Source organism: Ictidomys tridecemlineatus, chromosome 10 (assembly GCF_052094955.1).
Source record: "Ictidomys tridecemlineatus isolate mIctTri1 chromosome 10, mIctTri1.hap1, whole genome shotgun sequence".
NCBI lineage: Eukaryota > Metazoa > Chordata > Mammalia > Rodentia > Sciuridae > Ictidomys > Ictidomys tridecemlineatus.
In genome coordinates this window covers 126339179-126353645 of record NC_135486.1, presented here as the reverse complement: position 1 = coordinate 126353645, position 14467 = coordinate 126339179, and the positions used below count along the sequence as shown (strand labels likewise).

At 49.2% G+C, this 14467-nt stretch overlaps 1 long non-coding RNA gene across 1 annotated transcript; it reads right to left on the bottom strand.

The window, feature by feature from the left end:
• Positions 1-1219: 1219 nt before the first annotated feature.
• LOC144367068 (uncharacterized) lies at positions 1220-1735 on the bottom strand. Its single transcript, XR_013426274.1, has 2 exons — positions 1652-1735; positions 1220-1522 (listed from the first exon to the last, which is right to left on the bottom strand). It is a non-coding gene; the product is annotated as an uncharacterized LOC144367068 (long non-coding RNA).
• Positions 1736-14467: the final 12732 nt, after the last annotated feature.

The window sequence follows — 14467 nt, the reverse complement described above, 5'->3', positions numbered from 1 at the left end:
TTTTTACCCATTGTTAGGGTTTGGGTGTGAGCTGTCTCCCAAAGCTACTGTTGAGACAGGAATATTGAGAGGTCAGATGACTTCATTATGAGAGCTGTAACCTGATTGGTCCGTCCCAGTTGGGCTGGACTAACTGGGTGGTGACGTAGGCGGGGGGTGTGGCTGAAGGAGGAGGGTCACTGCGCATGTGCCTGGGAAGGCCGCCTCCTCCCTGGGGCCTCTGGCCTCACCCCCTCTCCTTCCTGACATGGCCGTGGTCACAGCAGCTTTCTGTGCTGACTCATTTGGGGCTCAGAGCAGTGAAGTTGGCTCTTTGTGGCCTGTGACCTTGAAACCATGGCCTCCAAATAAACTTTCCCTCTTCTAAGTTGTTCTTGTCAAATTTTGGTCTCAGTGATGCAAACACTGAGTAAAACATCCACTGACTCCTCAGGAAATGATAGGCAGCCCTCACCCTGAGACACAGCCCAAGAGGATGATCCTGTACCCGGAACATGGACCCTTGTTCACTACCTGGTTAGAAAACAAGAGCTTTTTTAAAAATATTTTTTATTATAAAGGAATATTTTATTTATTTATTTATTTATTTATATGCAATGCTGTGGATCAAACCCAGGGCCTCACACATGCCAGGCAAGTGCTCTACCACTGGAGCCACAACTCTAGCCCAGAAAATAACAGCTTCTAAAAATAATTTTGCATAATAAGCAAATTTACTAGGCAAAATGCACATCAGAAGATAGAATTGTAGCAAATAGGACTAAATGTTAGCATTCGATATATCAGCTTGCTTTAATTATTTAATTAATTAATAATCATTAATTTTTTTTAAAAAAAAAGCAGAATAGTAAAAGAACAAACAAAGCAGGTGTACATAAATTCATGGATATGAATGTTCGAGCTCAATACTCATTTTAACACATAGATTAAATGTACCGGCTAACTACACCAGATTATTAGAAGAATGTCAGAGCAGATCTCCTTGACTCAAGGCAAGGCAATGGTTGCTTAGATATGACCCCAAACATGAGAGGGGAAATAGATAAATTGGACTTCATCAAAATTAAAAAACCTTGCAGAGGGAGGTGGCACACACCTGTAATCCCAGCGGCTAGGAGGCTGAGGCCGGAGGATTGTGAGTTCAAAGCCAGCCTCAGCAGCTTAGTGAGGCCCTAAGCACCTCAGCAAGACCCTGTCTGCCACACAATTCAGGAGCCACTTGTCAAGCAGAAATGAACTTTATTTTTAGAACACACACCACACCACACAAGCTCTTCAGGAATTCCCTCAGAGCCCAACTGCCACCACCAGCTTCCCACAAGACTCTCAACCTCCCCCACCCTTCCTGCTCTTGAGGCCGATTGGCTGGATCGCATGGGCGGAGCCAAAAACTTTCCCAATGAGCAGCTCCATGGTCTGAAAGGGCGGGGAAACAGCCCAATGAGCATCACCACAGAGGAGCCAATCATCTGGCAGCTGGAAGTTTGCTGGGGCCCCTTGGGCTGTGGCTCTCAACACCTGTCTGCAAATAAAATACAGAAAAAGGATTGAGGAGGTGGCTCGGTGGTTAAGCACTCCTGGGTTCAATCAAGGGTACCAAAAAAAAAAAATTAAAAACTTGTATGTAAGGATTCTGGCTGTGGAAACATACAAGACAGCGTTCCTCTGGGTGAGCAACTCCTGGGGGGTAACAGGCACCCTGTTTTCCACGGCTGGAATATTCTGCAGTTTCTCCCTGTAACTCATAAGATGACTAATACATGCTCAGTGCCTAGCTGCTATGGTAATGTCCTTCAAGGGGAGGCTGTGTGCTATAGTCTTATCAGCCTCAACCTTGATCTCAGACACTCAGCTTCTGGGAATAAAGGCACCGTGGCTTTGGAAAATAGTCCAATAGTTTTTCCAAAAGTTAAATCTACACTTTTCATGTAACATAACAATTCCACTCTTAGGTATGTTTTCAAAAGAAATGAAAGCTGACATGCACAGGAGAACTTGTATGTGAATGTTCATGGAAGCATCATTCACTACAGCACAGCGATCAGAAGCACCCGGTGTCCATCAGTGGATGAATGGAGAAACAAAATGTGGTATTTCCACGCAATGGAATATTATGCAACCATAAAACAAAATAAAATTCTGACCCCTGATACAATGAGGATGAAAATTTAGCAGAACTTTGAAAATGTTCTGCTAAAATAAAAAATAGAAAAGACCCCTTATTTCATTTCATCTGAAATTTATTAAAATATTCAAATAAAATGCATGAAAAACATTATAGTTTGCAAATACAGTTATAGAAAGTAGTTTAGTGATTGTTTTGGGGAAGGGGAGAGGAGATGGGGAATGACTCATGGGTGCAGGGTTTCTTGTGATAAAATGAAAATGTTCTAAAAGAGATTAGGCCTGGCACAGTGGCACACTCCTGTAATATCCCAGCTACTCGGGAGGCTGAGGCAGGAGGATCTCAAGTTAGAGGCCAGCCTCATTAACTTAGTGAGGCCCTATCTCAAAAAATAAGAAGGGCAGATGTACCTCAGTGGTTAAGCACCCCTGGGTTCAATCCCCAGTACCAAAAGTAAAAAATAATAATAATAATAAGACAGATGGATGGCTACACAATCTTGAGAATACACTGTGATTCTACTAAAAACATTCCATTGTACTTGTTAAAGGGATGGATTATATTTCAGTTAAGCTCTTTATAAAGAGAAGCAAAGAAAAATAACGTGATGCTTTTCTTTGAGTTTTGACATGACAACTTTCTTTCTTTCTTTTTTCCAGATGATGCTGATACGGTGCCCTGCACAGACACACAATAAACCCAGTACCAGCCAAAGTGTAAATTGACGCTTATTTTCTGCAAGATGCTTTTGAGCATATATGGAAATCTTGAAGGTACACTCTTTGTTCCAGCAACCCTCCCTCTAGAAAATAAGCCTACAGCAGTATCTAGAGATACATGCAAAGCTTTATATATCATGAAGTTAATTCCATTATTATTTTTAATAGCAAAACAAGAAAACCAGAAACACCCTTATTACCCAATGACGGGGAAATCTTTGGAGACATTATAACAAACCCTCGACAATATGCTGCCATCCCTTAGAATGCACGCCTAAAAGATAAGAGAGAAGAGAAATCACCACAAGGTTCATAATAAATGAGAGTAGGCTATCAAGCCATGTGTAAAGAATAATTCTAGTGTAAAAAATATGGAAAATATGGACTTTAAATATGAACCATGCTTTTCTTAAAGTGGTAGGGTAAGAGAAAAATCCTTTCTTGTTTTGTTCTCTGTGATTCTAATCTTCCACGGGAAACACCTACTGGGCATTATTAATGGCAGGCAGAGTGGAATTTTAATGTGTTTTCCTGGTCACCTTCCCTGAAAGTGTGATGATTGATGGCTTGTGAGATCTGGCAGTCAAGGACTTCGGAATGAGATCATTGCTAAGATACTTTCCATTTCTAAGGCTTGTGCCTCTGATACTCCACATTTAGACTCTTTGTCTTGATGGTCCCCCTGACAAGGTCTCCCAGACCATCTCCCAGATTCTCGTCCTCTCGGGGGGCCCCCTCCCCAGTTCCAGAGCGGGAGCAGATGGAATCTTTTGCTAAACTTTTCCCCTCCCTCCAGGCGCGGTGGGGCATCCTGTAATCCCATCAGTGAGAGGCCGAGGCAGGAGGTTGGAGCCCCTGGGTTCAATCCCTGGTACCAAAAAAAGAAAAGTAAAATTTTCCCCTCTCTTTTTTTGGGGGGAGTGGGTACCAGGGATTGAACTCATGCAGATGGACACAATACCTCTACTTTGTTTACTTGCATGTGGTGCTGAGGATGGAACCCAGTGCCTCACACATGGGAGACCAGGGCTCTACCCGTGAGCCTCCACCCCAGCCCCAGGCGTTGCCATCTTGAAGAACACAGTTTTCCTTAGCTGGGGAGATGGGACAGGGTAAGAGGAGGTGAGCCCAACCTTGCAGAAGCCTGAGAACGATTTTTCCTCTCCCCAAATATAATGAATCAATGACGTCCAAAAAGAGGCGCGATCGATATCTGTTATAAATGAGACGTTCATAGGCCGAGAAGGCGATGGGTGCGGTGGCCACCTGATCTTTCGCCTGCTAATCCCATGTAAATGATGGGCTTTTTAACGGATGTTTTCAAGCATTTGCCGACTGAACTTTTTTCCTACTTTGGCATTCTGGTCACGACTTTCCAATTCTCCTGTCCAGCCCGTGGCAGATGCGATGTGCCAGGTCTCTTAATAAGCAATCCACCGCTAATAACAAAACCCGGTATTCACCGGATGCCCTCCTCTCCTGGGCCTTTTGTAATTCAGCTGCATTGATCTTCCCGGCATCCTCCAGGACACGGGGAAATGATATGCAGTTGGGGACAGTGGCAAAGCTGAGATAAATTGCAACTTGATTGAATCTTTTTAATGCAAAAAACATTTATTAAGTGCCTACTGTGCACCCCAACGACTCCAGGCACTAGAGCGACAAAGATGAATCTTAGAGTCACTGCCCTCTGGGACTCACAATTTACTGGGGGAAGACAGGCACAGAAATAAGCAATCGCGTTACATCATCGCGGGCTCTGAGCTGTAGATCACAGGACAGCATTATGGGAACACAGAGGAGGGACAGGGGCCGCTCCCAAGAGTGACAAAGCATCGTCCCCCAACCCCCCTGCAAGTCCTGAAGGATGAAGAAGTGCTCATCCAGCCGACGAAAGGAAGAGGCGTTCTGGGAAAAGAAAGGAAACTGATACAAAGAACATCGGGAATGGGATGACGGAAGGTTCCAGAGCCAGCTCAGGGTGGCCTCCTTCATCGGCCATGTTTTGGGACATCTTTTGTTTGCCTACCCTGCAGCCGTCTCTCCATCTTCCGGTACAGCCCCCCCAGTTTGCCCGGAGGGATGCACCTCTGGAGTCTCCCTGTCCCAAGAGGGTTGATGGCACCTCCTCCCACCCTCAGCTTCAGGGGTTGACCAGCCTGACCCAGGTCACAGCAGTGGGTCAGGGACGGATGTGCACCCGGGTGGGTGCTGGAGCTGTGGATTCTGAGCTGTGGATTGACAACTGGGCAGAAGGTGCCCTCGGCTGTGGTTCTTGGGCTGGCACATAGAACACCCAGGACAGGCCAGATCCTGGGGACAGGCTGCCGGAGCAGGAAGCCAATAAACAAGAAAGAAGAGTTGAGACAGGGACAGAAAGGGGACATGTGACCAAATCAAAAATCATCCTCTTTTTGCTTTCACCAATCCGATTGTTGTCTTTCCGTTACTTAATGCTGTCAGAGTTAAGAGAACTGATACATCGTCCCAGGGCTTAGGGGAACGGAGGAAATAAGGCGAATTCTAGTTGCCCCCGGGCCTTGGTGACGGCTTGGGATGGGGAAACTGAGATCCAGAGGGATTAAGAGGCTTTTCCCAAATCACATGGAGTTAGTTGCAGGATCTAGGAAGATCTAGGAGAATGACAAGGGCTCTTCGTCTTCCACTCGTGTCCTGAGAGAGCAATAACAACAACAGCGCTGAGAAGACCCTCACCCACAGGCCGGTCCCCCGCACTGCCCCCCCACATACCTTTATCGTCCAACAGAGCGCTGGGTCTCGCTGTTACTGTTCCCCCCCCACACACACACACACACCGTGACAATGTCGTTTCACCCGTATCTTTCCCAGGCCTCCTACAAGCCCTTCTCGTGGGTTAGCTCTGAACTGCTCCATACGGCAGGGGACATGAGGGGAAGTAAGGATTGTGGGGACCTTTCTAGCCATTTGAGTTCCTCCTCTGGAAGGGCCAGCCAGGGCTAAGGGTAGAGGGGAATTCAAGCTCCACCCCGGACGGCCTGGGGGGGGGGGGGGTCACCTGGCCAACTCGGAGACCTGGGGGCCACGCTGCAATGCAGGTGAGCAGAGTGTCACAACCTGTCAGAGACAGGTGGCACGTTTTGGGGATCAGGGACCCCCACAAAGAGTTTAGGGGTATAAAAAGATCAGAGCTTCCACCCAAATGACTGACACTGAAATCCTTGTTAAAGAAACAAAGGCGGAGTATAGTGGGGGGCGGGGGCGGGGGCTCCTCCAGTGGCCTTGGCCTCTGCCAACACATGCCACGGTAAGTCACAGGCTGATACCCTCCCCCACCCCACCGCAGCACAGCAGGAGAGCCCTCAGCACACCCAGCCGTGACACCCGTCAGGCTGCTTCCGTCTGCCAAGAGCTTCTGCTTAAACCCCCACGGGCCATCCCCAACAGCCCCTCACCCCTTGATGGAAAACGCCAGTTAAACTCATGTTTCCTCCTCCTCCTCCTCCTCCTCCTCCTTTTTGATAGTTGTAGATGGACATATGTCTTTGTTTTATTTGTTTATTTATATGTGGTGCTGAGGATCAAACCCAGTGCCTCACAAATGCTAGGCAAACGCTTTGCCACTGAGCCCCAGCCCACAAACTCGTGTTTTCTATGATATTCTCTTTCAGACGGGGCTTAGAAATTTGCCCACTTTTAAGGCATTGTAACCACAAGTCAGTGCAACTCCTAGTAAAGGTTTAAGGAACAGCAGAATCAATGAATGTATCAATGAGCCTCCATGGGTGTTAAGGTCTGTAAACAAGTCAAAATAACACCTAATATTTTGCCAGGGGAATGTTAGAGTTCGTAAACAAGTCTGGATGGTGCCTGGCAAAATGCCAGAGGGAGTAATTTATAAAGTAACAAAAGCGAGCTATTAAGTGTGGAGATTCCTTATTGGTTGACTGCTGTATCTAGTTTATGTTAATTAGATAAGCTGTGTGGAATGTATAAATACCCCTCCGGTCCTTCAATAAACGGCTCCTACTCCTGCTGTATCAGTCTACACAAGTTGTTCGTCACCCCCCAGCACATGGGACCCACCAAGGATCAATACATAGCAGTTCTTGAGAGAGTTTGTTGTTTTGGATGGATAGAGAGGAAGGAAGGAAGGAAGGAAAGAAGGGAGGGAGGGAGGGAGGAAGGAAGGAAGGAAGGGAGGGAGGGAGGGAGTGAGCGAGGGAGGGAGGGAGGGAGGAAGGAAGGAAGGATAGGTGGATGAATGGATGGATAGAAGGATGGATGGATGGGTAGATGAATGGAGTGAATGGGTAGGTGGATGGATGGAGTGGATGGATGGGTGATGGGTAGGTGGATGGATGGGATAGATGGGTGGGTGGTGTATGGATGAGTTTTAGTAAGATTTTTCACTTCTGTAACTAAAAGACTCAACCAGAACAATTGTAGAGGAGGAAAAGTTTATTTGGGGGCTCACAGTTTCAGAGGTCTCAGTCATAGACAGCTTGCTCCATTCCCGGAGGATCAAGACGAGGCTGAACATCATGGAGGAAGAGTGTGGCAGAGGGAAGCAGCTCACATGATGGACAGGCAGCAGAGAGAGAGAGACTCCACTCACCAGACACAAATATATACCCCAAAGCCACGCCCCCAGTGCCCACCTCCTCCCGCCACACCCACCTGCCTACAGTGACCACCCTGTTAATCCTTCAGGGGCTTAATTCACTGGTTGATTTAAAGTTATCCATAACCCAGTCATTTCTCCCCTAAACCTTGCATTGTCCCACACGTGAGCTTTGGGGGACACCTCTCATCCAAACCATAACAGGACGAGGAAACAGTAAGAATCCTTGGTCTCCGGCCGACCCTTTGTTCTCTGACTCAGAACAGGTTTTGCTTTGTCTTTCTTTTCCCCCTTCAGGAAATATACCATCTATTCTCATGAAGTTTCCAAACCAGCAAGAGAGAAATTAAATAAATAATTACCCCCGATAAGTAATCCATTTCACCTGGATCCGTGGTATAGACAGCGTCAGGGCGTCAGGGAGAGCACATAATACGGGTTGAACTTCTCTCATTGGAAATGCTCAGAAGGATCTCAGATCTCGGTTTGTTTGTTTTTGTTTTTCAGATTTTGGAACATTTGCATACACATAATGAAGTCCCTTAGAGACCGGGCCCGAGCATAAGCATGAAATCCATCCGTGTTCCACAGACGACGCAGACACACCACCCGAACCTACCGTTCCTGTGATGTTTTTCGTGCACCTGCGCTTCCGCTGAGACCGCCACCTGAGGTCAGATATGGAGTTTTTTCCATTTGCAGCATCAGGTCACCACTCAAACATCTCGGATCTTGGAGCGGTTCAGATTTCAAATTTTCAGATAAGCGCTGCCTGCCGATAGTAGTCTGGGAGATCGGGGAGGACCTCCCAGGCACATATGCCAGGGACCCAAGACCTAATGTGCAGCTCGGAGCAGGCGGAGGCCAGAGGACAGGCTGGGCGCCAGGAGGGGGCTACCAGCAAGGGTGCGTTCAAGCTGAAGAGCGGCTGAGCACAGCCATGGAGCCCGGCTCTACAGACCAAATGCAAGAGCATCAGAGCAAGAGAGAGAGAGAGCAGAGACTAAATGTCCAGAGGAGACTGGGAAGGCAGGGGATGCCAGGTCAGGAGGAAATCTGAAAATCTGATTAAGGATTTTAGGCTTGCCAATGTCTGCAAAGGTGAGCAATGGAAGGTTCTAGAACAGCAACCATGTTGGGATAACGGGGCAGCATGCACCGCTGTTCATTGCCTGGAAGAAGGTGAGCAGATTTCTCTGTGCTCTCTCCGTTGTCCCCTCGGTGTGGCGACTTGGCCAATGTCTTGACGTGGACATAAACTCACTCTTTCCCTTAAGTGAAAGAAATGCCTTTCCGTGCACTGGGACGGCCCCACTCTCACCCTCCTCGATATCCACCAGGTCACAGTGACTCATCAGGAACCACCCGCAGTGACAGGCAGTGGTGACATCCTGCTTCCTACATCCAACGGGTTCCCGCGGAGCCTCTTCAAGGAGGCTGGCAGGTGCGCTGGAGGCTGGGGAACTGAGCCGTCCTCCCTCGGGCTTGGGTGCTCACTCCACGTCTGGGACGATGCGCTCAAAGCTTTGCGTGCATTATCTCATTTAATCCTCCAGCATCTCCATGACAACATTGGACCTGCTGCCTATTTTACAGATAAGGACATTGTGGCTGGTATAGCACCATCTGGCTTATCCACCACCACACACCAGGAAGTGGGGGACTGGATCCAGGATCCAAACCCAGGTCTGCCTCCAAATCCACTAGATGGCATGGGCTATGAGCAGAATTCCTCTTGGGATGGAGGAGACAGTCCCCTGGCCACCCCGGGGGCAGGCTTTTGAACTCGTCCCATATACCTTGCCTTTTTTAATTGAACCATTTATCCGTCTGTGGTGTTTGGCTGCAGACTCCCCAGGCATGTGTGGCCCCTGTCCGTCATGGAGACTTCTTTGCAATGATCATCCCCAATTAGACTCCAGTCCTCACCCTAAGTCATTGTTACTCACAGAAGAGGGTGGGGGTCTCTCTTGCATCCCCTGTTCTAAGTTTCACATGAAGGACTAGGGCGCGTTCTGCCCTGTGTCCAAATAAGAAGCGTCATGGGGAGAGTTAGCCTTACCCAGGGGAAGGGGGCTACCCTGGGCATCTTTCAAAACCCATTAGGCCATGCAGCATGGACCCCAGCTGAGCTGGCCCTCTGTCCACGTCAATCTGACTTGGTTTCCACATGGAAGTGGCTTCCTGCTCCTGATACCCCACCACAGAGATGCCGTGGCGTGGAAGAGACGTCCACCTTATTCTCCCGGGACTCAGCTTTGCCCCTGACCACTGGCGAGGCCTGACGCTTCCTCTGGTCTAAATCCCTTAGTCGAGGATGTCAGACGGCACTTTCCCATGTCCATTCATCCCATGTGAGCAGAGACGTGACCGGTGTCCCTGTTTCAAAGATCTCTAGAACTGGAGCCATATATTGATGAGAAAGCTCACCTCAGATTTCCCGGTACCTCGTCTGTCCTCAGGTCACTGATTTCTCTACATTCTCCTGGGGCCTGTAGACAGGTGCTTGTCTGCCATCCATCCAGCACATTCTGACTCGCCACCACGCTCCTAACAGATTCTGCCCCAAAGCCCATCTTTCCCATGTGAATCCATGAGACCTGTGGAAATCCACCCTCATCCCCAGCCCCAGGAGCAGAGTCTAATTTCTCAGCCAACCAACCAGTGGACACATTCAGCCAAGGACTGTGACACACGATCCAAGTCTGCCCTTCAGACTGGAGAGGATGGTCACCGTGGGCATTGGAAGAGAAGTTTTGCTCTCGTCTCCTAGATTTGAATAGGAAGGTTTGTGACCCAGTGGCCCTGGTGGCGCTGGGATGAAGCCCAGACAATGGGAAGCAAACAGTCGGTGCCTCTTTGATGATGTCACTGAGCTGCTAGAATAATCAACCCAGAGCGGCCCCACCTCTGGATTTGCTGTTTTGTGAACTGAGAAATCTCCTTATCATTCCTGCCAGCTTGGGCTCTTTTTCAGTTATCATAGCGGCAAATCATTGACTAATACTTCTCAAATTTCCATCTAACTCCAGATGCCTGAGTTCCAGAATCTCCATACAGGATTTTCCCATCAGCAGGAAAAAAAACATGTTGAAATAGCTCTTGGGTTCTCAGAAATGCCCTAGATTTGATTCTAAGCCTCCCTTTATAGGAAAATCCTTGAAATTACTGTCCCTTCCCATTACCGTGGTCTGAGTCTATTGCTCAGCAAGATTTGACTCAGTTGGTTATTTCCTCCTTCTGAGCAATCTTCTTTTATTTCCCAACCCTTCTTATGGGTGCACTGTAGTTGTGCATCATGGTGGGAATTGTTACATACTCCTCTACGCACACAATATCAAAACATAATTTGGCCAGCATCACCCCCCAGCTTAAAAGACTTCTTTCACAATGCTTCTGGGACATCATCCTTCCGACTGAAACTTGTCCACCTTTGTCTTCTTTTTACTCTTGATTCCAGATGAATTCCACACTGGAATACCTTGAGGTTTACGGGAGACCTCGTCTCTTTCCGTAGCTATGCTCATTGCCCAGGTGATCTCACCAAGCCCGTGTCTTTCAATATTGTCTCCAAGCCAGTGAGTCTCATCTTCTCTTTGAGACCCAGACCTCCCAGTACTGGTGCCTGCTTATCTCTGCCTGGAACGTTCACCTGGAGCCGAACCAAAAGGGACCTGGACTTGGTTCCCCTGACCGTCTTCTCTGAGAGATTTTGCTAGCTCAGTATAAAAAAACCACCTTCACCTCATTGTTCAGGCAAAAAAGCTAAGACTCATCCTCGATTCCCCTCTTTGTCCACGCCTCACCATCAATGACCAGCATCTCCCTTTCTCAATGATACCTCCCCTAGTGTTTTGGTTTAATCTAAATTATCTCCTGCATTGGCTCACGCAGAGTGCTCAGAGGTGAAAAGAGTGGATTGTGAGGGTTCTGACCCCATAATGGATGAATGTGGATTAATCCATTTGATGGATTCCTGATTTGAACAGGCGTACTGGGAGGGAGTGAAAATGATAGGCAGGTAGGGCACAGCTAGAGGAATGAGGTCACTGGGGGTGTGGCCTGGAAGACTACACCTGTCCCTGGCCACCCTTCTCCCCCCCATCTCTCTACTGCCAGCTTCTCTCCACCATGTCCTTCTGCCACGAGGTTCTGCGATGGAGGCGGTTGACCGTGGACTGAGACCTCTGAAACCTGGAGCCAAATCAATCATTCCTGCTCTAAACTGTTCTTGGCAGAGATTTTGGTCACAGCAATGAAAAGCTCATCAACCAACCCATCCAGCCTCTGGATACCACCACTCTGCTCTCTGCTTCTCTGACTTTGGCATTTTTAAAGATTCTACATGTCAGTGGGACCGTGCAGCATTTGTCTCTCTGTGTCTGGCTTATTTTACTTGTCCTCCAGGTTCAACCCTGTTGGCACAATGACAGAATCTCCTCCTTTTTTTAAGGCTGCATAATATCCCATTGTGCATACATACCACATTTGTATCTCTTCACCCAGTCACTGGGGTTGCTTTCATAACTATTGTAAATCATTCTGCCATTAACATCCTTGCATACAGTGGTGACTAGAGTTAATAATAATATATAATGTACTTCAAGTTGCTAAAAGAGTCAATTTTTAATTTTCTCACCACAAAAAAATAAGTTGGTGAGGTGATGGCTGTTAATTAGCACAATTTAATCATTCCCTGATGTAAACAAACACATCAAAATATCACAGTTGACCAGGCACGGTGCCACATGCCTATAATCCCAGCAACTTTGGAGGCTGACGCAGGAGGATCACAAGTTCGAGGCCAGCCTCAGCAATTGAGTGAGGCCCTAAGCAACTTAGCAAGACCCTGTCTCTAAATAAAATATAAAAAGGGCTGGGGATGGGGCTCAGTAGATAAGCACACGTGGGTTCAATCCCTCGTACCAAAACAATTTAAAAAAATCACAGTGCAATCCAAATACATGGGTTTATTACTTGTCAATTAAAAATAAAAATTGTAAAGTAAATAAATACATGTAAGCCATCCGCAGCTGCCCATTACTCTCAGAAACCCACCCCATGGCCACATGCTCTTGGTGCCCTGCCCTCCCATCGCCTCTGCCAGGCCACCCCCTGCAGCCACTGGGGGCCTGTCCCCTCTCAGCTCCTGCCCCCTGGGAGGCCGGTTCTCTGGCTTCACTTAACTCTGGACTTCGGTGTCACCTCCTTAAACAACAGCGCAGCCCGCACCCTCCGCCCCTCGCCCTGCTCTCTCCCCCTGCTGTACATTTACTCCCTGATGCCATCAGCCCTCCTTGTTCGGAGCACCTCGGTCATGAGGCTGCCTGGGCGCTGGACCTCCAAGGTGGAGTGGACACAGCTCACCAGCCAGAAGCTCCCTGCGGAGGACCCCTCCCACTTGGAGCTGAACTGAGCACGTCTCACTGAGGCCTCCGGCTCCCGCCCTGTGGGACATCCAGGCCGTGTCCACACCCCGGACCCCGGGACCTCACACTGTCATCTTCAGTGGGTTCCACTGCCTGGTGGCTTTGTTGGAGAGCTAGCTGCCCAAAGCTGCCGGAAGCCACTTCCCCTGTACACACTCAGGGACAGAGTGCTGGAGATCTGTGTCCTCCCTGGGGACAGCTTTGAGCCAATGATTGGCAGGTGCCAGAATGTCCATATCTCAGGTCCCAGACCAGTGAGGCAGGACCACACTGCAGCCTGCCTTCCCCTCGGCCCTCAGGGTCTCACTGAGCTGCTTAGGGCCTCATCCCTGCTGAGGCTGGCTGTGAACTCAGGATCCTCCTGTCTCAGCCTCCCGAGCCACTGGGATCACAGGCATGCGCCACCAGCGGCTAATTCTGGGGAGTCCACGGGGGCCTCTATGGCAGTAGGAGCATCTCTAAACCCTGACGCAATGCCTTCCTGCAGCAGGCTCGGAGTAGATTTGCGGATTCTGAGAGTCAAGCAGAAGCGTTCTCTAGAGTGACATTTCTGCTGGCCTTTAGGAGGGCAAGAGCTTGCCAGACAGACGTCAGAGTAGGTGCAGAGCCCCGGGAGATGACAGGACAGAGGACTTTAAGAGCAAATGGCCCGTGACTGCTAGGGCACAGGGGTGCAGGCCTAGGATCCAAGCAACTTGGAGATAAAACCTAAAATAAAAACCAAAAAGGGCTGGAGCTGGGACTCGGTGGTAAAGGGCCCGAGTTCAATCCCCACTTCCAAAACCAAAAGGAAATCCACGATACGGAGCTGTCATAAAGGGTCGCAATCACTGAGTGACGTCTCGTTTGGCCAACTCTCCATTCCAGATGGACAGGAAATGGATTTTGTCATCAGCTTCGACCCAACCCCTCGATCTGTCTCTGGCAGGAGGCGGGGCAAGTTTGCACTTGTGTGTGTGCGTGTGTGGGTCTCTGCACGTGTGCAATGATCTATTTGATTGTGCCCGGGAGTTCCAAGGACAGGCAAGAGGGAGCGCGCACTGTGGATTTGCGGTGGGTGCGCGGACCTATCAACACGCGTGCGCGCTTGTGCACAGGCGCCTCCTGTGTCTGTACGGGAACCTGCGCGCCTATCCGCGTGTCTGCAGGTCGTGTGTGCACGGGTGTGTCCCGGAGCGGAGGTCTGCCTGTGCCCGTATATACCAGGGTCCCACGTCCCATGTGGCCATCTTCAACTGGGTGCATTTGGTTGGTGAGGGCGCAGGGCCTGCCCACGTGAGAGCCAGCCCCGTCGGTCCCCCTGCCCGGCTCCCCACCGCTCATGACCGCGCTCTGCATTGGTGACGCTGGTGGCGGCGGGCCTCCGTGGAGAGTGTTAAACATCACGACTGTTTATTGCTTAATATTTTTCATGCTAATGGCGGGCTAATTCACAGGGATTCGGGGCAGTGTATAAAACACCTTCTGCTGACTGCTCACTGCGTGCCAAGGAGAACTTGGCAACAGCAGCCCCTGCCCAGGGCCTCGTTGTCTCAGTATGTGATGCCACGCTGCCCACCCCCCCCACTCTGCCTTCCCTGAATAAATCTGC